The sequence below is a fragment of the Lynx canadensis genome, chromosome B3 (assembly GCF_007474595.2).
Source record: "Lynx canadensis isolate LIC74 chromosome B3, mLynCan4.pri.v2, whole genome shotgun sequence".
Taxonomy (NCBI): domain Eukaryota; kingdom Metazoa; phylum Chordata; class Mammalia; order Carnivora; family Felidae; genus Lynx; species Lynx canadensis.
Window position 1 is genome coordinate 120,053,787 of NC_044308.2, and position 26,250 is coordinate 120,080,036.

The following is a 26,250-nucleotide window of genomic DNA, read 5'->3' on the forward strand; positions in this document are numbered from 1 at the left end:
TTTAGGCCCCTCAATCCTGACAGACACTCACCCTGCTGTGACAGAGAGGGGCGGCAGAGAGCCTGCCGGAATGGGAGCCTGGGGGAACAGAAAGGAAAGGCCATCTGTTGGCAGTTCCACAATTTTAGGACAGCTGCAGGGGTTAAAGGCGCCCCCTCTAATTGAGATGACACTGGGCCACGGAGGGGAAGGGGGAGAAGATTTTGCAGTTGATGACGAGGAGGAGAGGGGACTCAGTTTACACCGTGGGTGGGTAGTAAGGAGATTATCTGTAGTAGGTACTATTACCATCACTGGGAAAGGCATGTGTTTTCCCTGCCAAGAAACTGATAATGAATTAGAACACCTTCCAGGGATCAGAACAAGTTACAACAAGATATTCTGTGCTCAGTATATAAGATATTTCAAAATCAGTCGTGCATTCAGGTTTATGGGGCACGATGAGTGAGAAATTGTAGAAGATCTCATACTTGGAATTTATTTTGGTTTCTTTTTAAAAGTCACATGAGGGGTGCCTGGCTGGCTTAGTTGGGAGCGCGTGAGACTCTGGATCTCAGGGTTGTGAGTTTGAGCCCCACGTTGGATGTAGAGATTACTTAAACAAACATTTTTAAACAACTGAAAAAAATACGAAAAGTCACATAACGGGAGTGGGGCACCTGGCTGGCTCAGTCCATAGAGCATACGATTCTCAATCTCAGGGTTGTAAGTTTGAGCCCCATGTTGGGTGTAGAGATTACTTAAAAATAGAATCTTTTTAAAAAAATGTTTGTTTATTCTTGAGAGAGAGGTGAGGGAGACAGCATGAGTGGGAAAGATGCAGAGAGAGAGGGAGACACAGAATCTGAAGCAGGCTCCAGGGTCTGTGCTGTCAGCAAAGAGCCCGACGCGGGGCTTGAACTCACGACCCGTGAGATCATGACCTGAGCTGCAGTCGGCCGCTTAACCGACTGAGCCACCCAGGAGCCCCCATGATGGGTATCCTTACTACCCAAATTTTACAGATGGGGAAATGAGGCCACAGAGAGACTAGGTACGTGCCCAAGACCACACTGCTAGTAAATGGAAGAGACAAGATTTAGACCTAGGCAGCCTGACTCCGGCTCCCAGACTTGTAACCACTCTTCTGTACCAGCGTGTGCCCTCTTCAAACTGTCTGATGATGGCATACAAGGTGTGCGTTTTACCTCAATGCATAAGAATGAAACTATGTGGAAATCCTGTACGAACGTCAACATGACCTCATCATTAATAAATGCTTATGGATCCGGGTCAGTCATGTTTCTCAGGGCTTAGCAGCAACTCCACAGAAGACTCAGAGTAAGTCTTATTTCTTGATGCCCTGACCCAGAGTAAGTCTTATTTCTTGATGCCCTGACCCAGAGTATTCAGCAAGTGATCCCTTTATTTACTCAATATATGATTATTGAGCACTTATTCTATACCAGGCACACCGACTAGGCTCTGGAAATAAAACTGAGACTAAGGCATAGTCCTTTGCCCTCAAGGAGCATGTAACGCCTGGACATCTCTCAGTCAGTGGCCAACAGGTTAAAAGCACGACAGTATCCTAAAGGCTAATGGTCACCTGTTGTCTATTCGCTACCCCCTCAGATGTGGGGGTAATTCCTGTTTGCCGGAGACCTTGGGGGCAACCCGACACCTCAATGGGCCGACACCTCTAAAAGTCACCCACGTCCAGAAGTGTTTTCCCAGCAGTTCTGAGGGCTTGAAGTTCTTATCAGGGGAGTGACATGGAGTGACGGTCGTAAAGACAGACAATTGTGAAAAGAATGTGTAGCCTGAACCTACGGTGGTTTGAATACAAAGAATACATACATGGAAAGGTTTAGGGGCTAGTTTCTAGCGAGCCACTCATGGAACCGGAAAGTCTGAGGGGCGATCCTCTGTCAGGCAAGGCTTCATCTAGGAGCTCTAGGACCAGCTCTCGAGGGAGAGGGTCAACTCCACAGAGAACACGGGGATTGAGAGCGGGGAGGGGTGGTCCCTGGGGTGGCGGGTAGAAGCAAGAATGAGTGTTGGGTGGCAAAACAAGAGGTCTATGCCATCAACTAAGGAAACTGTGCAGTTCAGAGGAAGATCTGATGGGGCCATAGCTCCTCAACTCACTTGCTCCTCCAGAATTTCCTAGTAGGTATCCCTCCCATCCACACTTACCGAAGCGAAGAAATGGCAAACTTGCCCAGGCTAGGGCAGATTATGAACAACTGTCTATATTGGGAGTAGCAGGGACTAGTGATCAGAGGCCTGTGGAGGGAGGAGCAGGTGAGAAGGCAAGGCTTGCATATACTGGAGAAGTTCAGGTGTCAGAAACCTACACCTGTCTCCGTGGGAGTGGCAGCTTTGTGACTGTCTTTTAGACATTGGACAGAAACCTGGAATTTCAAACGCCCCCCAGGGCAGGCAGGGCAGGGAAGACAGATCAGTGCAGTGGCTGATTCACCAAACCAGAAACGAGTGCCCGCCTAAAGGGGGCGGCTGTCACCCCCTATCACCGTCTTCCTCCTAGGGAGGCTGTAAATCCAGACTGTGGGCTGGAACAGAAAAATATGTCTGTGGGTCAGAATCTAGTCTGTGGACCCGTCAGGTTGTGACGTCTGCTAGGAGCCATATTGTCACAGAGCCAGTGAAAGTCCCTTCTCCACTTGTGCAATTTCAAATCCGTGTGCTAATCTACGCGCAAATCAACAAATACCCAGTGACAACCCGTGCCCAAGTTCAGCCCTTTGATCTACACTATCTAACTAAAATCTGAAAAACACCGTGTGGGCCTCGAAAGGAGAGGGAACATCACTGTGAGAACTGTACTTTCATTTCCTGGCGGGGGTGTGGTTAAATTCACAACTTTCGGTGTGACACTAACCGTCGGAGGGTTTTACATTCGATTTCCTGTTTCCTTTTCTCAATAAAGAAAGGAAAAGCACCCCCTTCCCCCGTCGCAGTAAAGGTACGCCGAGTTCCATAGGAAGACACCATGGGGGTTCCGATTTGGCCACAAGCAAAAACAAAACGTAACCCCGGAGACCTGGTAAATAGCAATATGCCAGAGGACTGTGGATCGTGTGGTTGCTCGGGATTGTTTTGATCATCGCCTGCAGCAATTTTCCACGGCACCCTTGGTAGACTAGTGACCAAAGTCCTTTACCTTTGAGTGGCTGGAACCATTTCCCGTGGAAGGTTTAGAAAACAGTAATGGTGGTAATGTGATCACAGGAGCTGTAGTGTGCCAAGGGCTGTGAGTGAGTGGGCATGCCTCACATGGCTCTGATCTCACATAAACGCTCCAAGAATGTCCCCCATATTTTCCAGAAGGAAACGGAGATTTGGAGGATTTTCGATAATTTGCCCAAGTCACGCCACAGGTGAGGGAGCTGGAGTTTCATTCCTTGTTTTATTCTCGAATATTTATTCGTCACCTATGTATCGGCCAGGCACTCCGAAAAGATTGATAGATGAAAGCAGCTGGGCTCAAAATGACTCTCACTTGCCGAAAATGATCTCTGTGCAGAGGCACCATTTGGAATATTTATCTTGAGTTTTCTTTCGTTTTGTTCAGACACCTAGTGAGTGTCTACTGTGTCCACAGATCTTAGGCTGAGTGCTGGGGGGACTGCAGTGATCCCGACTTTTGGAGGCTTGTAATTTAGTTGGGAGACAGAGCCTGTGCAATACGACACTTGAATAATCACACAGGATCATGTGTGTTTCAGAGCCAGAAGTTCAGAGGGTGGAGTTCAGAAAAAAGTTCAGAGGGTGGAGAGACTTCCTTGGGCTGGAATGGGTGGGACAGCAGAACATTAAAGAAGGTCTTTGAGGGATGAAAAATTGCCGAATGGCCAGGACACCCTCCGTAGGTGTGCAGAAGAAAAGGGCAACGCACAGCACAAGCCATGGTGTAGATGGGGAAAGGATACGGTGATGCCGTATAATTTGGTGGGTAAGCATGCAATCTGGGCAGTCACATCCTATGGTCTCAGGCGTGAATCCAGGCTTGACACCTTTCTACTTGTATGATCCTGGATCGATTATTTAACTTGTATGAAGCCTCAGTTTCCTAACCTGGGAAGGGGGCGTCATGAGTGAAATGAGGCAGATAAAGCAGGCTCGGGTACATGGGAGGCCCCTGTTGTAAACTTGGTCTCTTTGTGGGGCGGGGGGGACCTTGGGGCTGTTCCATCTGAATAGTGGAGACAGATATGTGGCCAACTTGAAACCATAACGTAAGAGCCCCAAAGGGGACTGGAAACTCTACAGCCATGAACTAAAAGCAGCAGGCATCAGCCCCAGAATCGGATAAAGCCACCAAACCACAAATGTGCTGCTCAGGTCTTTAAAGTTCTACGCCAGGGCAAGACCTGCTGTAATTTTGTGTGATGGAGTCAAACCACACCTTTTTTTTTTTTTTTTTTTTTTTTTTTTCTCATCAGACTTCACAGGAAATATACTCCTTTGTTCAGATGTGAGATAAGGTACCCCCTCACCCTGACTCTCCTTTGTGGCATTAACTCACCCACTGGGTCGCTCACTTTCTATCCTAGGCCCGTGTCATCATCAGCTTATATTTAGCAGGCACGTGGGTTTGTACTGCTCTTAGGTTAGAAGTCAAACAGAAGTTAAATCTATTAAGACATGGTTTGTCATCAGACTGAGATGATAGTCTAAGAAGAGGAGGTGAGAGTCTCCGGGGGGACTCAGCCAAGGGGGGGGGTGTTTTTATTAAAGGGCTATTTGTTTTGCCCTTTAATTTATGATTGAATCAAATTAATTAAATCTTTAGCATTTTAGCTCACAAATAGGATTTAGCGATCCTCTACATTGCTGTTGCTCATTAATTATTTTAGCTTTCATGACTTTCGACCTAACTCCTGTGCCCCACAGAGAGGATCTATACCGAGGTGTTGACAGTGATTTCTCAGCAGCTGTTACAAATTAATAGCTTTGGCCGCCTTCCCAAGTGGACCCATTAAAATCGTCAAGAAAATTGGCTTTAAGGAATTACCCAAAGATCCCTGACCTAATCTAATGGGATTTCTTCCCCATTCTAGGAGCACCCACTCCTGAATCTCTTCAGGAAGGACTACATAAGGATCGACAGTCAGAGGATATGAGAGGAGGAATGCAAACAGTAAACCAGTTGGAGATAGCTTACAGCCAGTTGTCAACAAGATTTTCTCATATCCAGAGAAAAAAGGACGCAAAGAGGGAAGAAACTACTGCAACAATAACAATGCCTAACATGTATTGAGCATTTACCATACCCATCCCATGCATTATCTTTTTGACCTCTTAACAGCGCTGTTAAGGAAGGGACTATTGTCATCCCCGTTTTCAGACAAGGAAACTGAGGTACAGGAAGCTAAGACAATTTGGAAGATAAATACTTTGCAAGTAAGTGGCAGAGCTAGGATTAAAACCCAAGGAGTCTGGCTCCAGGGCCGGTGTTATTAAATAATACCAAGGTGTGTTTACGTGTTATTGGGAGGAGGTGGAGGGAAATGAGGTGCTATAAAAGGGCCAGGAATAGAAAGGTGCCTGGAGGGTTTTGGCTTTGGCCTTGTATGATGCCATCCTAGTCACAGCACAGATCCCAAGCCCAGATGGACAAGTCTCACTTCCAGTCATAGCACAGAACCCAAGCCCTGTCTGCGCAAATACCCAGAAATATGACACTCACAGTTTTGTACTTAGGTAGTCTCTGCCTCCATCCTGCTCTATGCTTGGAGGGTCAGCAAGGTTCCAGCCCAGTTTTAGGCTTTTATACGGGATCTAGTTAGCCTGAGGGAATTACTGGAACCACCTCTGGCCCATGTTGCTCTAGAGTGGCCAGTCAGAATCTGGGGGCCAACATCAGATCACACATCTGGAGGACCCAAGGATCCCCAGTAAACTGGATTTGGGGGCCTTGAACCCCCCAGTCCAATATGGAAATGTCTCAAGACTTCTTCCTGTCCCCATGTCCCCACTGATTCAGAGGACGGGTCCTCACTTTGCTTTAGATAGTTAAGAGAGCACACTCTTGGAAGTCAGCCATTCCTGGGTATGGATCTCAGTTATCGCCCGTCGAGACTTGGAGAAGCTAACTTCTCTGAGCCTCCATTTTTCATCCAGCAAGTGGAGATAATAACAGAACCTACTTCATAGAGTTGTTTTAAGGATTAAATAAATGAATCCATATTAGCCACATAAAGCACGCTAAGAGCTCAATAACTGTGGGCAACGGTAATTATCTATACCTCGTCTCCATTGAAGAAATAATTGTTAAGTGTCTCAAGTCCACAGTGCACATTATCACATCCGGTAGGGAGTGGCCTTGGAGAACAAAGCCTGTGGCCTTGCCAGGCCCTGCAGCCATGTGGTCGGGCCTCTCTGGTAGAGGAAATGGTTTCATCACCTGGCTGTCTAGGTCAGGGCCACTTTCTTCAGGGGAGGGCTCTGTGGCCTTGCCTGCTGGACGTGACTCAGCCCCCTCACCTGGCTCTGCCACCCCTCAGTGTGCAAAGGAGTGGAGAGAGGCACACGCCTGCCTACCTAGTTGAACGCTCTTTCCTGACAGAACCTGAGTGTAGTTGTGCAAGGTTTTGCTCTTGTGCCCGGGGCAGGTAAGGATCCCGTGGAAGCCAGTGCACTTCTGAAGGCGCACTTCCTTTTACTGACCTGGCTGGATGACCATGACTGTCACCTTCACCTAGGAAATGCCTGTCTTTCCTCGAGTAAAGGATGAAGGGCGAGGGTAGTTTCTAGGCTTGATAGAAAGGCCCTTTCAAGTTGACTCGGGAGCCTCCTAAGTGTCAAGCTGACAGGGTAGGGACTGGGGGCTGCGTCTGTGTCTGTTCTCCATGACATCTCTAACCCCTGACACAGTGTGGACCCTCTGGGAACGTCTCTACCACATAGCGGTTAAGCACATGGGTTCCAGAGCCGGACTACCTGCTGTGGAATCAAGGCACTGTTGCCTATTAGCCGGTGACCTCTGGCAATTTCCTTCCCCTCTCTGTGCCTCTGTGCCTCGTCTGTAAAAGAAGATGATGATAACAGTACTCACCTACTCACCTCTTTAGGTTGTTTGGAAGCCTAAACGAGTTTTCATAAAAACGCTGAGAACAACGCCTGGCGCCTTGTAGCCTAAGTGTTAGCTGCTATTTCCCACGTGCTAAAGATTTCAGTACTAGATAAAGGCTCAGGTAAATAAGTGGGCAAATCCAGAGTTCTAGACTAAGTATTTGACCTTGAAGTCTGGTCTCCTTGAATGTTATCACCTTGTCTGAGAAGAGTCCTTAGTTTGGATGGTTTAGGAGAGTCTAGATTTCAAAGTAGAACCCAACTGTCAGGCTTTGGATTTTTGTTTTAGACCCAGGAGTTATGGTGCCCATGGGTACTAGGCATCCAGGGTTATCCAGCCCAAATGGACATAATCAACCATCCCCTGGTCCTGGATCCCAGGATGATGGGAGTCTGGTAAGCCTGCCCTTTGACCTGAATCTGAATGACGTTAGTAATACAGGAATAGGTAAAATGCCAGCCACACCTGGCTGGCCCATAAAGAGGAAATACTTCCCACACCTTGCTTTTGCACACTGAGGGCCCCCAGGTAAAGGCATCCCCAGTGCAAGCCGCTTGCTTTAATACCTGGGTGTGTCTGCAGGAACCACCCAGTACAAACCGGAGTGAACCTGCTGCCCTTTCCCCTCTGAGCTGCCAAGTCAAACAGAACACAGGGAACACAAATAGAATCATCACAATAAACCGGTTGTTGGAGTCAGACACAGGAGAACCCACTCCCTGGCACCGCCACCCCCTCCACGGGTCCAGACAGGATGAAGTGCTAGGAGGGCTGAGGAAGGTGCGGCCTGTGGGCATTCCTGCCCAGCAAGCAACCCTTTGGCTCCTCTGGACTCAATTGCCACCCACGTGGATCTCTGAAGGAGCTGCTTGCCAAGGCTGGGAGGGAGGAGGGTCTCCCCTTCCTCCGGGGCCCTGGATTGACGGGAAATGCCCTTCCCACCCACTCAACTTGACTAATGCTGCCGCTTGTCAAGGAAGGGAACTCTTTAGACACATTAAAATCCTAAAGGCATCTGAGGTTTGGAGGAATTCGTGCTGGACGTGCCTCTCTGCAGGGTCAGACGTGGGGGAGGAGAGAGGGGAAGGAGGAGGGGCCAGGCCCAAGTGACAGCTTCAGAAGAATCTGGCAGAACTCTCCAGGTAGTGCCCTCCCTAGCCTGGGGCAGGTCAGAGTCTCCCAGAACTCGCCCGAACTTTTCTGCTGCCTGTGCTCTGGGGCATGTCTCTCTTTGTCTCTTGGATCTCAGGCCAATGAGGAAATATAGGTTAATCCCAGGAGGCAGGGATGGGATCCAAGTTCTTGCTTTGTGGTGTCAGCACCTTTTCATGAAGTTCTAGCAGATCTCACAAAAGATCTTCAGTCTCCCCTCGGCCTTTTCTTTTTCGTAGGTTGGGGAAAAAGGGCTAGAGTCTCCCCGGAGAGGAGTAAACTTGCCATGTGATCCCAGTAGAGGTTTTCTGTTGTATTCCACTTCGTCCCAGGATGCAGGAAGAGCAAAAGCTCTGAAAACTGACCCCTGGATTGGAAGCCTGGCTCTGTACTCCATCCTCGGGCAAGTTACTTAATTGCTGGAGCCTTGGTTTCTTCAGGTGTCAAAATGGGTATAAAAAGCTCTAGTTCACAGGGAGGTAGAGAGGATAAAATGAGATACCGTAGATGAGGACACCAAAGGCCTAGATAAATCTTGCCTTTTTCCCTTCTCTCACCCTCTCTGTCAGCGGCTTGCTGGGACCTTGATTGGCCAGAAGAATTAGAAGAAAGACCTAGAGAGAGAGAGACAGAGAAAGAGAGAGAGAGGATCTCACAGTAAACAAGACGGTCTCATTCTAACTTAACTCTGAGTTTCAAGTAGGGACATTAGCAACCACTTTTTTTCTAGGTGGCAAGATCGGTCATTTATGTGCCTCGGGGTAAATCATAGCAATGCTTTCCTTTCCCATCTGAAACAAAACACAAGCCACTTCATTACCAGGCCCAAACTGATTCAATCTAATCTACCCTCAAGACAGGACTTCCCATTTACTTGAACTTGAGGTTTCCCTCTTTTCCATTTGCCTTATGCTTTAGGTGCAGTACTAGGGGTGGGGAAAGGGCAACTGAAACTCCCAGGGGCTTTAGCTTGAGTATCAGTTGTCAGAAAAAAGTTGAAATTATCATGACTCCCCTGAAAATGTCAGAACTAGTAGGTCGCTCCCTAGCCCATGGTCCCGTAATAAGCAAAATCTGCCTAATGCTTGGATACGTGGCACGAATCTCAACTACGGTCTGGGGACTTTTTTTTTGAAGTGCCGATGATGACTTTATTCTGCTCACTGTGCCCTTCTTCCTGCGTTTGGCCTACATTTACAAAAGGCCGCCATCCCTGCTTAGTAAGGACTAGACAGGAAAAACATTATGGTGGAGACGGGTGGATGGGACAAGGGTTTGGTGAGTGCTGATCAACTGGGTAGACACTTGGGGAGTGGCAACAGAGTGGGAAGGGAATTAAGGGAGAACTGTTTAGAGAAGGGTGTCAGGGAAGTGAGTAATAGGTAGGTCAGAGGATGGAGAAAAGGAATATTGAAAGAGAACGGATATGCTCTGTGGGCAGGTGGTAAAATATCGGAATGGGAGCCCAGGCAGGGCTAGCAAGGAGTAATAGGGAGGGAACTCGGAGGTGCTGATTTGTCAGAGGAAAATGGGATTTGGTATGCTCCGGTGGAGGATTGGAGGGATCCCAGATCAAGCCCAGATGCCATTCATTTTAATGAAATCCTTCTTTATGCTTCTGCCATTGGAAACACACACCATGTGCTCATCCCAATGACTTATTATTTTTTTTAAAGCCCTGCACTTTATGTTTGTGACTTTGCTATGTGCCTTACTGTTTTAGTTTATTTTTTAGTAATCTCTGCACTCAATGTGGGGCTCAAACTCACGACCCCGAGATCAAGAGTTGCATGGTCTTCCGAATGAGCCAGCCATTGGAGGCACCCAATGGCTTATCTTTTTTAATGTTTGTTTGTTAAGAGAGAGAGAGCAGGGGAGGGGCAGGGAGTGGGAGAATCCCAAGCAGGCTCTTGCTCAGATCAGAGCAGAGCCGGACACAGGACTCCATCTCATGACCTGATCATGACCTCAGCTGAAATCGAGTTGGGCGCTTAACCTACTGAGCCACCCAGGCGCCCCTGCAATGGCTTATTTTTAATTCAAGAACATAATAGCCCCTCTGCTTTCCCTCAAAAAATGAGACACAATGTAAATGCAGCTAGGCTGGATAAAATTCAAAGTCTCAGACCCTTCAGCTGTGCCTTATCATTCCAATGTTATAGAGCAGTTGCCTTCATACAGTCATCTTAACCCCTCACTCCTGATACTGAATCTCCTTTTGTTTACATTTGTTCTGCACCCTTCCTATAACTTTCGAGAGACTCGTGTGAGGAGAAAGGAGGCTGGCACCCTGAGATTTGTCACACTCCGCTAGCTTGTATACCCAACACAAAACTAAGCAGTACAGAAATCAAAGCTTCACTTCCTATTGGCCTGGGTTCTTCAGGCCTTCCCACTTTTCAGTATCCAGTCCTCCTGGATTTCTAAATTTTCCCTCCCTTTGGGAGGATTGTTCCTTGAACGGGGTTATTAGATCGCCTCCCTCAAGTCTTCAATAAAGCGCCAAGGCACGATAATGTGCTGCTTTTAAAGTACAAACGACATCCTCTGTGCCTCCCTCTCTCTCTGCCCCTCCCCCGTTCATGTTCTGTCTCTCTCTGTCTCAAAAATAAATAAACGTTAAAAAAAAAAAAAAATTAAAGTACAAACGACATCCAAACTTCTGATTCCCTTGATTCTGGAGTCGACTGCAAGCAGTGGGAAAGTTTTCTATGCTGGGTTTTGCTCCTGTCTCCTGGGTCAGGCAGTTTGGCCAGTGGTTGTTCTGTGGGCTGGAGGAGACTGCGGTCTGGGAGGTCACCCTGACAATTACCGCCAACTGAGCGTGGAGGGAGTGGTCTAGGTTTGGCCCTCAGTCTGGAGTCACAGGCAGCACAGAGATCTTGGCTCAGGACCCGGGGCTGAGGCGTGCTGGGACAGCCTTGGGGGTGTCCTGGCTTTCCAGGGGCTGGGGAACCCTCTCTGGCCCGGGGGCGGGAGACGCTGTTCCAGAATCGGTTCTGGCTCCACTGCAGTCTCAGCACTTTCTAATTCCAGCGCCAAACAACAACAGCCGCCCAGCTGCAGCCATGGCAACAGGCCCCGCCCACCAGACCTCGTTCCGAGCCTGCAGCACGTGACCGCAACGTCTGCGTCGCTCCCTCCGCCCCTGGCGCGGCGGGAGGGCGGGGAAGTGCGGGGATGACGTTTACTCAGTCGTCTCCATGGATATAATGCATAGACGTCAACGTCGCCCAGTGTTTAGTGTGTAACGTTCCTCCGTCTCCATGGGAACGTCAGGCGGCCAAACACCAGGCCCCAGCAACAGGCTTCTGATTGGCCGAGTCTTCCAAAGGCGGAGCTTCGTCGCCCGCGCCAGCTCTACCGTGTTGCTGTTTTGGTTGTTTGTCTCCTATTTGTTTATTTCTCAAACAGATCCTGGAGGCTGAGGTCTGGATCCGTCTCCAAGGATGAGATCCAGGAGAAAACGTGCTCAACGTGCAGCTTGCATTTGCCGATTATACAGCCTCAAGATGACATAGGCCCTTTGTGACCAAGTCCATTGTGAGAGTCACGGCCCTCAGGCCTGGCGGCTGTCACGGCCCAATATTTGGAGTTACATCCCCGACCCTCCCCCACTTCACAGCTCAAAAATGCTATTCCCCTCTCAGCCTCATCCCGGAGACTGTGTTGCCTTTCACAGTTACACTTGTTCACCCTCCCAGAGCAGTCAGGGCCTTCCGTACCTAATGCCAGGATTCAGTGCTACCCCCTGCAGGATTTGGCTACGGTTTCCCGTCTGGTCCTAATTCTGTTGAATGACATCATTTATCCGTATTCCTACCCAGAGATGCCCAGATTGCTTGTACCTTGAACAAATACCAAAGGATCCCAAAGGATAGGGGTTGGTACTTGTATTCACGGACTCATCGAATCTCACGCTTTTCTCTTTGCGTATTTTAATTCGAAACGAGGAGGGGGGCACTTGACTTCTCCAAAAGAAATAGAAATAAATTGAGGACAGAGATGGGGGTGGATGGAGTGGGGGAGAATTCTGATCTGAAAATCTCAGATTTCTTCATATATGAAAGTAATACACTGATGGAGTTAAACGTTCGGAGGCACAAATAATGTCTCCAGAAACAGTTTTAACCTTACCCTGAGCTCCCACCAGTGAAGCCAAGTTAATATCTGGCAAGAGATAGGGATCTAGCCTCAGGGGTTTCAGTCAAGTTGTGCTTAAAAGAATGCCTTAAAATCTTTAGTTATGGTGTCAAATATAATAAATCTTCACCAGCTCATGCACATACAAGTCTGAAATGTTGCATAAAAGGTTTAGATGACCCGATAATATGTTTTCAAAACCCAGAAAGGGAGAGAGAGACACTGATGCAAACCTCAAGTTAAAAACAAGAAAGTAAAATTACTTTCACAGATTGGAATTGATAAGAAGGGCATCTTGTTCTCTCTGCTCTCATCAGCCCACCACCTCCTGTCCCCTTTATCTGCTCTGGGGAATATCCTTGCTAAGTGTCCTCCCTGGCACTCCTTGGCCAGCTTCTAGCCTACAATTTCCTTTGGAGATGTGAATGAAATTGGAAGCCTGCTCAGTACAAATAGGACCAAAGGGCACAGCTACTTATTGTAATGAACTTCATTCTGATTAAGTCACAGAGACTGCAAGTGCTTACTATTTACCCAGTAAATATATTAAATTGCCACGCAAGTCTCCCTCCTGTCCTGATGCTGCCAAGGCATATCTGAAAGTCTGATATAAGATCATTTTTAGACCATCAAACATCCCTTTTGAATTCTATCATCTGTCTTTACATTTCTAGGAATACAGAGCATCCTGGTCTCCAAGAGCCTATCTATCTGGGTTGCAAAGAAAGAGTAATAATGAGACAATATTTACACTGTACCTTGAAGATGGACCTGAAAAGCTAGGCGGGGTGACTGAGGGCATTTCTCAGTGTGGACAAGGAAGACGGGAGTATGATGGAAAATGACAGAATTTCTAAGTACCTAGATTTGACTCTAGCACATGAGCTGGATTTTATGATTCTGTTGAAAAGCACCAGTTACAACCTCAAAGCTTCCATGTCCTTCTCCATCCCCCAGACTTAGTTCTGGAACTTTCTTCCTTTTATTTATTTATTTATTTATTTATGAAGGAAAGAGAGAGAGAGAGCATGAGTGGGGGAGGAGCAGAGAGAGAGGGAGACACAGAATCCGAAGCAGGCTCCAGGCTCTGAGCCATCAGCACAGAGCCCGATGCGGGGCTCGAACCCACAAACTGTGATATCATGACCCAAGCCGAAGTCTGACGCTTAACCGACTGAGCCACCCAGGCACCCCTTGACTTAAGTTCTTTCTTTTCGTTCTTTTGACCATGACCCAAACATGGTTGTGGGCCATAGCGTGTGGCAGGGGAGTTTTTAATCCGGGAAATACCAAATAGATGATAGTTTCGATGGTACTCAAAGCAACAGTTGGTTTCCTATGTGTCTACATGCACACACACATGCACAGACCCTCCTGCCCCCGGGGTTTGTCTGAGCTGCTCCGCTTAGCTGACCAAATTCAACCTAAAGACCGCGATGTCCTGCTCTGCTGCTGAGTTCCTCAAACGGCAAGAGGACTAAATTCCTCCAGCATATTTCCTCGCCTGTAACATGGGATCTGGAGAACTTACTGACCCTACATGTTTGCTCAGCCCCTAAGAGAATTATAATGATGGAGCGGTTATTAGTTGGTACTGTGGGAATACCAAATGGCATATAAATGCTTGATTATCATTAATGGGCATTATTTCCCCCCAACACCTTCCCATCTTGGTGTTGAGTGGAGCCTGCACCTGCCAGGTTTCCACAGCAGACAGGCTTGTCTCAGGCCCGGAGGAGCAGCGACCCACCTGGCCTTCCAAGACCCAAGTGCACATCATACCTCTTGCACATCCCAGCTGTGACTGAAATTGAGCTCTTCAACTCACACTCCTCCTGTCTTCAGTTGTAGAAGTGAAGATATTGTGGGGCACCTAGGTGGCTCAGTTGGTTGAGCGTCCGACTCTTGATATCAGCTCTGGTCATGATCTCGTGGTCATGGGATCGAGCCCCACGTCAGGCTCTGTGCTGAGTGTGGAAGCTGCTTGGGGATTTTCTCTCTCCCTCTCTCTCTGCCCCACTCTTGTTCATGCTCTCTCACTCTCTCTCTCTCTCTAAATAAATAAATAAACATTAAAAAATTATAAAACGAAACAAAGATGCTGCTACCTTCCCTGCTTACCTCTCAGCACTGTTATGAGGGTCACACTAGGGAATGTTCAAGAAAGGGCTTTGAAAACCATAAAGCAGAAGGCATTCAAGCTTAAAAATGTTTTACTAGACAAGGTGACCTATAAGTGGAACAGTGTCAAGGTGGGCTTGGGTGTCATTCATAGGCAGGCTGGATGAATGCCTACCTGTGCGATCTGATACATCCCATGTCAGGGCATGCTCCCTCACTCTCCCTAAAATTCCATTATCAGTGGAATATGCCTTTGGAGTCAGCATCTACCACTCTCTTCAAGTCTTAGGTTGAAAATACAAATTCTTTGATGAGTGAACAGTAAACTCCTAAAGTTTAACATAAATTAGGTTATCAGACATGTTCCACCCTGACAGGTGAGACAGCACCACATGAGAACACTGGGCTCTTAGGTGGGTCTGAAAAACAGGATCCTGGGAGCCTAGGGAACATTATTCATTTTAATCAAAGTTGCCCCTCCAAGTTGTGCCATTTGGTGACAGAGGATACTTGGAGCCCACCCAGCAGATCTGGAGCGCTACTCATACATGAAAAGGAGAGACTCTTCTCCCTGTCCTTACCCAAAGCCTCTGAGGCCACTACAGCAATCCAGGGGTTTCCACACTGCTGGATTTTAGGGGCTGGCAAAGTTTTTAAAAAGTTGGTGAACTGGCGTGGGGGGTGGGTGGGGGCGCCAGTCAGTTGAGCGTCCAACTTGGGCTCAGGTCATGATCTCCCAGTCTGTGAGTTTGAGCCCCGTGTGGGGCTCTGCACTGACAGCTCAGAGCCTGGAGCCTGCTTCAGATTCTGTGTGTGTGTGTCTCTCTCTGCCCCTCCCCCGATTGTGCTCTCTCCCTCTCTCTCTCTCTCTCTCAAAAATAAATTAAAAAAAATTTTTTTTTTTAAAGTTGGTGAACTTGGATGTCTGGGTGGCTCAGCTGGTTGAGTGTCTGACTCCTGATTTCGTCTCAGGTCATGGTCCCAGGGTCATGGGATCGAGCTCTGCACTGGGCTCTGCTCTGAGTGTGGAGCCTGCTTGAGATTCTCTCTCTCCCTCTGCCCCTCTTCCCCATTCACTCGCTCTCTCTCTCTCTTTCTCTCTCTAAAAGAAAAAAAAAGTTGGTGAACTGACATAGGTTGTCAGCTCTCAATTTTACCAAACAATCACCATTTGTTATCACCATCATTTTATAAATAAGAGGATATTTTAACATTAACAAAAGTCAGAAAGACATAATCTAAGACTTAGGGACAGCTCTTTTAAATTGAATGTATATAGCTCTGTGAAAACTCCTTGCTTTGTCATTTTTTTCCCCTATCTTCCTCTGACAGTTCTATTCCTTCTTTAGTCTCCATGGCGTATCGTTGACAGTGGTCGAGAGCAGACAGAAGCATCAAGGAGAAGTAAAAATCGAATTCAAGGGTGGATTCATTTTCCTAATCAAATGGACCACTTCTTAAACCACGTGCCTTTGGATCACCAGTTTCTGTGGCAAAGGGGTGTGACACAATCTCACCAGGATGGGTAAGAGTGCAATACAATGGTGGGAATATAATACTTTGCGTAGTTCCTTTGGAATTACACCCAGTCTGGGTGGGTCAGTTTGTTTCCAGTTGGTCTGATCCTTGCTTGGACCAGGCTCCACCCACCCAAACACTTCCAGGTTTACATGAGGAGGTGGGATTTTGACTGCTCTACGCCTGTTCAACAAGATCAGATGGGGCTGAGTGGTGAAGATCGGCATGTTCCCCGGAGGAGGGAACAAGCCTGCCTTCCAACTGGTGTCCCAGGCAGGTGCAGGAGACACTGGCAGAGCCAGTTTAACCAGCATCTCGGGCAAGGTTTGGCCATACTTTTTTCCTGCTTGCAGTTTCCTCTAGCAGAAGTGGAAACGCTCTTCTGGGCAGGTTAGCTCAGTTAGTTAGAAGTGGCAACACTCTACGTGTTCTGCGGCTGTATATGAACCGAATGCAACCAGCATTATAGCACTGTATATATTGCTGGTAGAGATGTCACTATATATATTATTATATATTATATATGCTTTCCTTCCAAAACCCAGTGTAAACAGAAGCTGAGGCTATCATTTAATTCTAAGCAATTTAAGAATAAATAAAGCCCATGAGACTTTCTCTCTCATCAGTAACTCCCTGCTAGATACCTAGGGAAATAAATTCACTTATTCAGGTCACCAGGGCACTACCTACCTACTATACTGGGGAGAAAACAGCACAATTATCTATTGTGGAGTAGTGCATTATAAGGTCATTATTTAAAGAGATGTATTGAAACTACTCAGCCAAAATGGCATAATAATGTATCATGGCACTTTGGTGAATATTAAATAACGTAACGATATCTGTAAAACATTCAGCACAATCCCTGAGCAGCACTCAATAAATATTAGCTACCGTTATTTCCATTTATCCGAGAAGTATTTTTTGAGCAGCCGATACATGGCCAGAAACCATATTATGGGCTTGCGAGTCCATCATGGGTGAAATAAGCAGGATTTCTCTCCTTCCGGAGTGGAGAGACAGACACCAAACAAACTCAATCAACAATTAAGGCCTACTCATACAAGGCCTTCTGTGGGCGTTTGGGGGTTCATCAGATCCCAAAGATCCCAACCTTTGTAGAACGGATCTCTTAGATATCAGCCCCATTGTTTTCTAAATAAGTATGCATTATTAGAAACAGTGATCAGTGCTATACATGCAAAGCCTGGGGTGAGCGAAAGACTTCTAGAGGGTTCCTAATTCAAGCTGGGTGCTCAGGATACAACATTCCAAGTTTGAAACCTGGATGAGAGTAGGTTTAGCTGAGGAGGAGAGCGGGAGATGGGGGCAGAGAACACAGGTTTAACACTAGTAACTCACATTTAATTCGTGCTTTCCGTGGTACAATGCCTTTTCACAAACGTCCTGCATCAGAGGTTTGCCACCGGAGTGAATTTAGTCCCCAGCTCCAGGATGCATGGCAGCAGCTGCCTACTTTGCTCCTTTCCAGGAGATCACCAACGTTTGACAGTTGCTGCCTCAGTTTTCCTTGCTTTCCATTGCCTGGAACAGTTAGTATCAGCTACAACAAGGATGACTGCTGAGGCCCGAACGCAGCTTCCTTTACTTGTTGTAATGAAAGCCACCCTCGTGCCCCCAGGAATGTGTTAGCAAACATTCGCTGCTGGGTTTAAATAATCAAGTATGGGCTGAATAATAATCAGTCTCTGAGGGCTGAGCTGTCTTCTTTCCCCAAAACATGCATAATCCTTTAGCTCACTGTGCCCTTTGCCTCCTGAATTTTCTCGCCTTCAGGTTTCAACGCTCCTCTTATTCCTACTAGCAAGTTCCACAGCCTGGCTCATATTCCAGCTATGAAATAGTTCACATAGTTCTGGGTAGACATAATATTTACGGGAACTGAAGATGGGCGGATTCTGATAATGGCTTGTGGAAGAGCCTTCGGTGCAGTCAAAATAACAAAGAATTTAAGAAACTAATGCGTTGAGACTTTTAGTCTCCCATAAACTTCCCAAATGTTCTTACTTAAACCCTGTGTAAGTATCAGCAGAATCCAGGGGAGCGTTGCCCTGGGTGAGAAAGAGTGGTTTGTTCAGCGTTCTGCTGTTTTACAGCACAAATTCTGAGCCGAATTCTGTTTATTGTCAATAGCTCTCTAACAAAGGGCAAAATGGAATGTGCCTGTTTTCAAATTCCTGTGAAAAAGGGTCCTGGAAGACCTCAGATCCTGGTCTAGGGCAATTTGCGTCACTGTTTTTCGGGGCTTTGAATGAAGACTCTAAGCTGTTGAGAGAGATCTTACCAAACATCGTTAGCGTGGAGCCACTTATCAGAAGGATCTATATAGGTTGTTACTGCATAAAAACGAAATAGAACTGTCCATGCCTGGTTTGAAGTACAGTGATGGCTAGGGAGGAAAGTAAACCGGGAAGAGCTGGGACATTTCTAAATTTGGTACCATTGATCCAAAATTTGGTGTTTATCATCCGGGGGAGGGAGAGATGGTTCGGGGGCAGCTCAGACACTAGAGCTTGTGGTGCGCATTTTAAGGACAGAGGGTTGCTGGGTTCAGAGGTGAGGAAAAATCAACGGTTATGTTTCTCAGTACTTAACTTTACACTGGGAAGCATTTCCTCTGCCCAGAATGCTCTGCTTCTGGTTGGCCCTGCTTCTGTGGCTGGTTCCTTCCTGTCATTTATTTCTCATCACAAAAGTCACCTCCTTCCACCTAATCCAAACACTCACAACATATCTCTCCATTTTAATTACCTGCTCGCTTTTATCTGATATTTTGGTTTGTTTTCTTGTTTATTACTGGACTACGAGCTTTGCTTTAATAGGAAGCTTGTCCGTTTACTACGGATTCCAGCGACTAGCACGTAGTAGATACTCAAGAAAGATACTGAATGAAGAAGAAGGAATAGGATAATTGTCCCTGTACAATTTGAGTCATGAAAAAATTAACTTTGTAGAGGTCTTACCTAGTACCTGCAGGTGATTTTCTGGTTCTTATGCAAGATAATAATAATTTGAGGTAAATGAAGCCCCTTTCATCCCTGGGAGGGATTCTGAAACCAATGGAAAAGTAGAAGGTAGGATAGAGATTTCTGAAAAGACCACAACTAAATTGGGGCACTTACATGTCTCAAACTCTTGATTTTAGCTCAGGTCATGATCTCACAGTTTGGTTTGTGGGATCAAGCACTGTGATGGGCTCTGTGCTGACAGCACGGATCGTGGTTGGGATTCTCTCTGTTCCTCTCCCGCTCGTGCTCTCTCTCTCTCTCTCTCAAAAATGAATAAACAAACACTAAAAACAGAACACCACAACTAAATTAATCTCGAACACCGTGGGGCTGCTTTATCTAAACATGCAGTCTAGAACCACCTCATTTGAGACTCTTCGGTATTCTCCATTGCTAGGGGTTTTGTGTACTTCTCTGGTCATCTTACCACACGGGCCAGAAACGGGTAAGACGTGTTGAAATATTCACTGTGGCTCGGAGCTGCTGTTTGGTAAGACTGCTGATCTGGCAGGCCAATGAGTGGAGTGCTACTTGAAAACACCAGGTTTTCTCCATTTCCCCAGCCTATTTCACAACGTCTTGCTTCACTCTTTTCCAAGTTCCAAGCTCAGACAGACACCAGCTGGATGAACACTAGGCTTGGATGGCAAAGTCATAGTAGCAAATGAACCCCCGAAGTCCCGCCTCCTGTGAACTGTCCCATTCACGACAAACAGAGGCCAGGGGAAAATGAAGATTCTTCACCCGCAGACATCCTCTGGGCAGGTTACCCACAGTTGATTCCAAACCACCTGATCAATGTGGAAGAAGGAATAGAATGGTTCAGCCAAACTGTGCCAATGAAGAATGCTGTCGGCTGATCCCATGCACGGAGCTAAGCAATCTGAATGGGGCAGGAGTGCGTGGTCCTCTGTTGTAACCTTGAAGTTCAGCTTCAGCCCAGATAGGGCTGATGTAGGCCCTGCAGCCAGGCCTCAGGTGATCGTGTGGTCTGCGATACTCCAATCCTGTCCAGTGCAAGTCTTACAATCAACAAATACTGACCGAGCCCTAGCCACATGCCCAGTCATGGCTAGATTGCCCAAGAAGCCAAGCAAGAACATGCTGGGGCCAGGGCAGGGCCAGGGATGGGGGTAAGGGGCATTCAAGAAAGAACTGGGAAAACTGTAGCCATCATTCTGTTTATTGAGTACCTTGCTGTTGTGCAAGGCACTGTTTCTGGCACTGGGGAACCCGCAATTTTTCCCTCTCGCATGAACTTACATCCTGGCCTTATTTCAGCATACTTGTGAGTTTTAGCTTTTGAAATAAAATTTTATTTTGCAATTTAATGTTGTTTTTATTTTGAACCTCTTGGGAGAGTACCATCGTCATTTTGGTATCGGGGCCATAAAAATTTTATTACGGCCTATTCCCTGTGCTGTTAAACATACAAACAAAAAGTTAGGTTTTTAAACCTTATGCCCAAATATTTTCTAAAAAAGTCACTTGTAGTATTAACTTGAATTTGTGAAAAAGAAAGGATTTGTGGGAGGGGGGCGTGCCGCACTTGGGTGACTCCGTCAAGCATCCAACTCTTGGTTTCAGCTCAGGTCATGATCCCATGGGTCTTGAGTTTGAGCCCCACATCGGGCTCTGCAATGAAGGCGAGGAGCCTGCTTGGGATTCTGTCTCCCTTTCTCTGCTCCTCCCCCACCCACTTTCTATCTCTCTCTCTCTCTCTCTCTCTCTCTCTCTCATAAATAAATAAATAAACATTCAAAAAGAAGAAAGAAAGAAAGAAAGAAAGAAAGAAAGAAAGAAAGAAAGAAAGGAGAACCTATCCCAGACAGATTGTCTCATTGTGCTGATCACTGTTTCTGAATGGGGTGGTTGTGGATTTAAAACCACAGGTAGTGGAAGCATTTAGACAGCAAATATGATGGGTGTATGCAGTTCTAAGAATGGGTGTACCCATGGGCTTTGGAAGCATTTATATTATTATGCCTGATAAAGTAGGTGCTGCTCAGGATTTTGGTTCCCCTCACCTCCAGAGAATACAGGTAAGAAGTCACCCATCGAGCCCCTTTATCCAAAGAGAGAATCCATGCTGCCTTCTCTGAGCTTTCTGTTTAATGTTCATTCTTTCCTCACACATTTATTGAATGCTTTCTAGTGTCACGAAGCTAGGCACCAAGGGTAGTTTCCTACCGAATGAGACAGATAAGCCCCCTGCTTTTGTGGAAATCATGGCCTAGTAGAGGAAGACAATGAAAAACGACGTAAATAAAACAAATAGGGTACCATGGTGCTAAGTCCTAGACAGAAAATGACAGCAGGTAATGTAACAGAAAGTGACTGAGGGATGCCACATTGGACCGGGGACGGGACAGGCTTCGTGGAGAATTTGATATTTGAGCAGGCATTGATCATGAGGAAGAGTCAACATGTTAAGATGTGGGGGGAAGAGTGAGCAACAGATAGAAAGTCTCAGCTACAGACCCAGCTTGGCAGGTTTGAGGAACAGGAAGAAGGCCAGCGTGGCTGGAGTGGAGGAGATGAGAGAAAGTGTTTCAAGATGAGGTCGGAGGGTTAGGCAGGGGCTGGGACCTACATTTGGTAGACCTCAGTAAGGAATGTAAATTTTTTTTCTACAGTGTGATTCTGTAAATTGGCCACTAAACAGGTTTGAAGGGATTGATGGTTTAGGGTTTAGTGTTATGATTTAATTCCGAGCCCCACTAAGTGGGAGAGTCGACTTTCAGCGTGCGATCTGTCCCTGTCTTCATTGATTACCTCTCAATCTCCGGCGGGCCAGAGTCTGAAGGTGGAATTCTTCAGTAAAGTCATTTTGGGGATGTTAGCCAGTGATCTCTAACTCACTGACACTCCATGTGAAATAACAGCGGAGAAAATCAGACCTCAGCTGGGAGTTTTCTGGTAGGACACAAGCAGATACTGAGCTAAGACAAAAAGTGTTCGTATCTGAGGATGAAACTCAAATCTATAGATCAGAAGGCAGCATAACTCTGAATGCCTACATACTGGCCAGGATTTTCCTGGTTTAATGTTTACTTATTTTTGAGAGAGTGAGAGAGAGCGCGCGAGTGAGCGAGCACGTGCGTACCTGAGTGGGGGAAGGGCAGAGAGAGAGGGAGACACAGAATCGGAAGCCGGTTCCAGGCTCCGAGCACCAGCAGAGAGCTCCACACGGGGCTCGAACTCACCGACAGAGAGATCATGACCTGAGCTGAATGAAGTCAGACGCCTAAATCCACTGAGCCGCCCACGCGCCCCTTCCTGGTTTAGATTTTTTTTTTTTTTTTTTTGTCGTCACAATTATTACCGTCTCTTTTAAGGATCTTTCTTGCTGAGCAAGGCTGTAGATAAAATGGTATCAACTATGCTTGAGATGTCTTAACACCTTGGAGCGCGTCACGTGCTAGCCCATTCTGGCCATGCCTGGCCCTACCCGTGCTGACTCTGGGATTTTCCCCGTTGGATGGGAGTCCTGCAGCTGCAGTGTTTAGTCAGGGTGTGTTGTTTTCCTATAGGTTTAGTGACCTAGATGGGCTTCTTCTGAAAGTCCAGCAGCTAAGTCCACCAGAGCTGCAGAAGTTCAGCTCAGGACAGCTGAGGAGCCAATGACCTGGAGAAGACTTGCTGGTCTGCCCGCGGTGAGCTCTGCTTTCTACAGGAAGTGTCAGCACGACTGACAACGAGGGTCCAATGATGCAGGCTGTGGTGTGAGACAGGCTGCAAGCTTGGGCTGAAATGTCTCCTTCTCAGGCACTATAACTATTCCCCAATGTCCTCAGCTCCAGAGGGAGCGTATCCCAGGGACCACACATTTGTTTAAATGCTCGCATTAGCAGAAGGACGGGGATCCCATTGAATCATCATCTCCTGTCAAAAAGCCAAGGGTTGTTCCGAAGGAATGCAGCTTTTCCCAAAGAGGCTAAATCCCTAGTACTGATTAGTTCTCGTGGCCACGGCGGGGGTGGTGGTGGTGGGGGAGGGCAGCGGTGCGTGTGTTTGTACGTGTGTGTGTGCATTGATGGTGGTGGTAATCCTGTGCCTCCGTTGTTTTAAAATAGGAGCAGTCTTTTTGCTCACTGTCTGAGCCATAGGGTGAGTAACCTTGACCCCTAAAGCCCTCCACTGGGTGTCATGTGTGTGTGAGTCCTGCCCCTCCTTGGGTCCAGACATTTAGAATGAATAAATTAGAGGGTGGTGGTAACATGGTCATTGTCATTGCAGACAATGTGGCATTTATGTATGGGCACTGGCTGTCTTTATCATGGGGCTCAATAACAAGGGCAAGTTTGATCTTTCATCACGAACCACTGGGGTGTTCTTTAGGCCTAGAGCCTGCAACAGCTGAAAATAGCCCTAGCATCTTGTTATTTTCTCTTTCCCAATTTTTGCCTATTCATACCCAAGAATAAAAGACACAGTCTGTTCAGCCTTTCCAAAGATTTAAAGAACCTTATCTATTGATTTCTAAGTACCCATAAAGGACAATATTTGCCTTGCTTGCATGAGGGTATTCATTCATTCATTCAGCCGTCCATTCAGGAGATATTCATCGGACACCTGCTACAGGCGAGGCACTGGGCTAGATACTAAGTGAATATCAGTACATGAAAAAGACAAGGGCCAAAGCATGGGGATGTTGAATAAATCTAAGAAGCGACTTCCCCAAGTCCCTGAAGGAGTTGATTTTGCTATACACATCTTCCTGACTTCTGGTCCCGTGCTCTGACCACAACCCTTCACCGCTAGACCACACTTCCCCAAATAAATAACTACTTCTGCATGCTGGGGACGGATTGTGTGCGGCAGCATTTACGTAGGCAGTGCAGACAGCAGCCTTTCACTTAATGTTGCAATAACACCGGGCTAAACAATGTGCACTGGCTTCCAGAGTTGCTGAACAAATGCTTGATGTGGGTCAGGTCTCTTAATTCAAATGCCAGAGAAGTACAAAATAGGAAAAGTCTCTATCTGATAAGGAGCAACTGTTGAGGAAAGATATATTTGTTGTCAGTTTGGGTTAAAATCAGACACGGGATTCTACCCTCCTCTTCACTTCTGGATCCCCACATAGGAGGAACTCCGCACATAGATAATCACAAACTGCGTAAGTTTTGGTTTTATATGCTCAGACTTGTCCCGGACACAGAACCCCTGCCCTGCTAGAAGGCAGCACTATGTTCACAGAGGCACACACACATCTGTCTCAAAGTCACCCTGACCTTGGCTAATGGCAAAGATAATTTCGTGCATCAGTTCTGATTTCCCTCTATTTTAAGGCTACATCATGTGAGCTCCACATTGAAAATGTGATTTTGTAGTCCTGAAGCAGATACCATGAGCAGATTCAGATGTGAGAGTACGTTAGGGTGATCAGAGATTCAGATGCTCTGGCATTTCAATCTTTATCATGTCACTTCCCAGAGGACAGTGGGTCCAGGTCCCATCTCTGTACCGTAGTCACTTCCTCTGATACTGGTCTCTGAGCCCTCCTCTGTGTTCTTACCTCTGTCAAAGCGTTTGCTGCTGCTTTGTAATTCTCTCCTGATTTGCTGATCTTCTCCCCAAAGCTGGAAGGTCTCTGAAGGTAGGGACAGGTCCATTCTGTTCTGTACAGTAAGTGCCAGCCCCCAGAATTCATAGGAGTGCATGGCCGTAGGAGGCTGTCAGTAGTTCCTGGATAAATAAATAAAAGAATTATGAATTCGTGGCTCTGTCCTTTTCAGAGGATGGGTTTAAATCTCCAACTCTCAGGTCGTAAGGGTGCCGGGAAGGAAAGAGTTAAGCTATCTGGAGGGACTAGGTTCATTCAGAGACCCCTTTCCTTTTATTGGCAAAGACAGGATAAAGTGATATATGAGATAAATCCTGGGATATAAAATCTTGACACATCCTTTAGGTGCTGAGTTGAGCTAATTCAAACTCTGAAGGGGAAATAAATGAAGTCATTCTAGGTTTTCTCTTAAGCGGCCTGAGATCCAGTTATGAAGGGAAGGCAAGGCCAGACCCAGGAATTTAAAGCTTGACCTCCTTTGTCCAAGCTAATAAGAGAAATGGATTGGCCTTCATGACTTTTTTTTTTTGTAAATAATCAAGAACAGTGAAGTAGCCTGACAGATGATAGAATTAGGAGAACTGAAGGCCGGAGAATTGTTTCACGATTCAAGGCAGCTCGGAGAAGTCTGTGTTTATGTATTATGTTTTTCCTTCTCGCTCTCCTTTTTTAAGTGCGGAGGTTGGGGGGCGCCGAAATTCCCACCAACATAAACCAGTGCCATACAATGATGAAATTCTGTTTTCACCTCTGCCTGTGACAGGGAATGCAAAAAATAGCAAGTGGCCCAGTTCCACGAATCCCCGCCTCCCTGCCCTCCCAGCTCCCGCCGGGTTCTCATCTCTAAGAATGGAGGTTAGCGCACCGCGGCGCGCGAGCCGCACGCAGTCCCAGGACCCGGAGGATGATGTCAGGCGGCGGGAGTGGCCGCAGCCGGGCCGGGGAGGCCGAGGCCCCGGGGGAGCGAGTAGGGAGGGCGGCCTGGCCCGGCCGACGGCGCGCCCGGCCGCGCGGCGTCGCCTGGAGACAGCCCTGGCGGCGCAGTGTTGCTGTAAACAGCCGCTTCCCTGTTACTATCTATAGCAGGATCGCCTGGCTCCGGGGTGCGGCGGCTGGAGGCAGGTCGGCGGTCCGACTCCCCGCGCTCCCCGAGGGATCCGCCCGCTGCCCTGATCCCGCCTCGCCCCTTTCCGTGAGCCCCTGGCCCGAAGAGTGGGGGAAGGGACACAGAGGCTCTGCTGGGATCTGCGGCTTCGCGTCCCGGAGGTGGCCGGCGCGCTGGGACCCAACCAGGGGCAATGTGACCCCAGCTGTCCTTTGCAGCGGAGCAGGAGGCTGGGGGCGTCAGGGGGCGCAACGAACTCCCGAGCATCTAGGCGCCCCAACCCCGTTTTCCAGGCCACGGGGCCGCGTCTTAGGTCCCAGTGGCCGGGGTCCCCGGCCTGGGCGCTGCTGGCCACGGTCCTTCCAGCGTGCTCGGTGCTCCCCCCTCCAAGTCCTCGCTGGAAAATCACCCGCTTGTGGGCTCCCAGTAAGCACAGCTTCCTGGGGGAACCGAACCACATCTAACTCCCCAGCTTGGACTTGCGCTCCCCCAAGAGCTCTCTCCACCCGGTACTCCCAACTGACCACCTTGC

The 26,250-nt window shown here is 47.5% G+C and overlaps 1 long non-coding RNA gene across 1 annotated transcript; it reads right to left on the minus strand.

The window, feature by feature from the left end:
* Positions 1-7,748: 7,748 nt before the first annotated feature.
* Positions 7,749-20,409, minus strand: LOC115516699. The gene is made up of 4 exons (XR_003969620.1): positions 19,472-20,409; positions 19,000-19,086; positions 17,378-17,560; positions 7,749-8,847 (listed from the first exon to the last, which is right to left on the minus strand). It is a non-coding gene; the product is annotated as an uncharacterized LOC115516699 (long non-coding RNA).
* Positions 20,410-26,250: the final 5,841 nt, after the last annotated feature.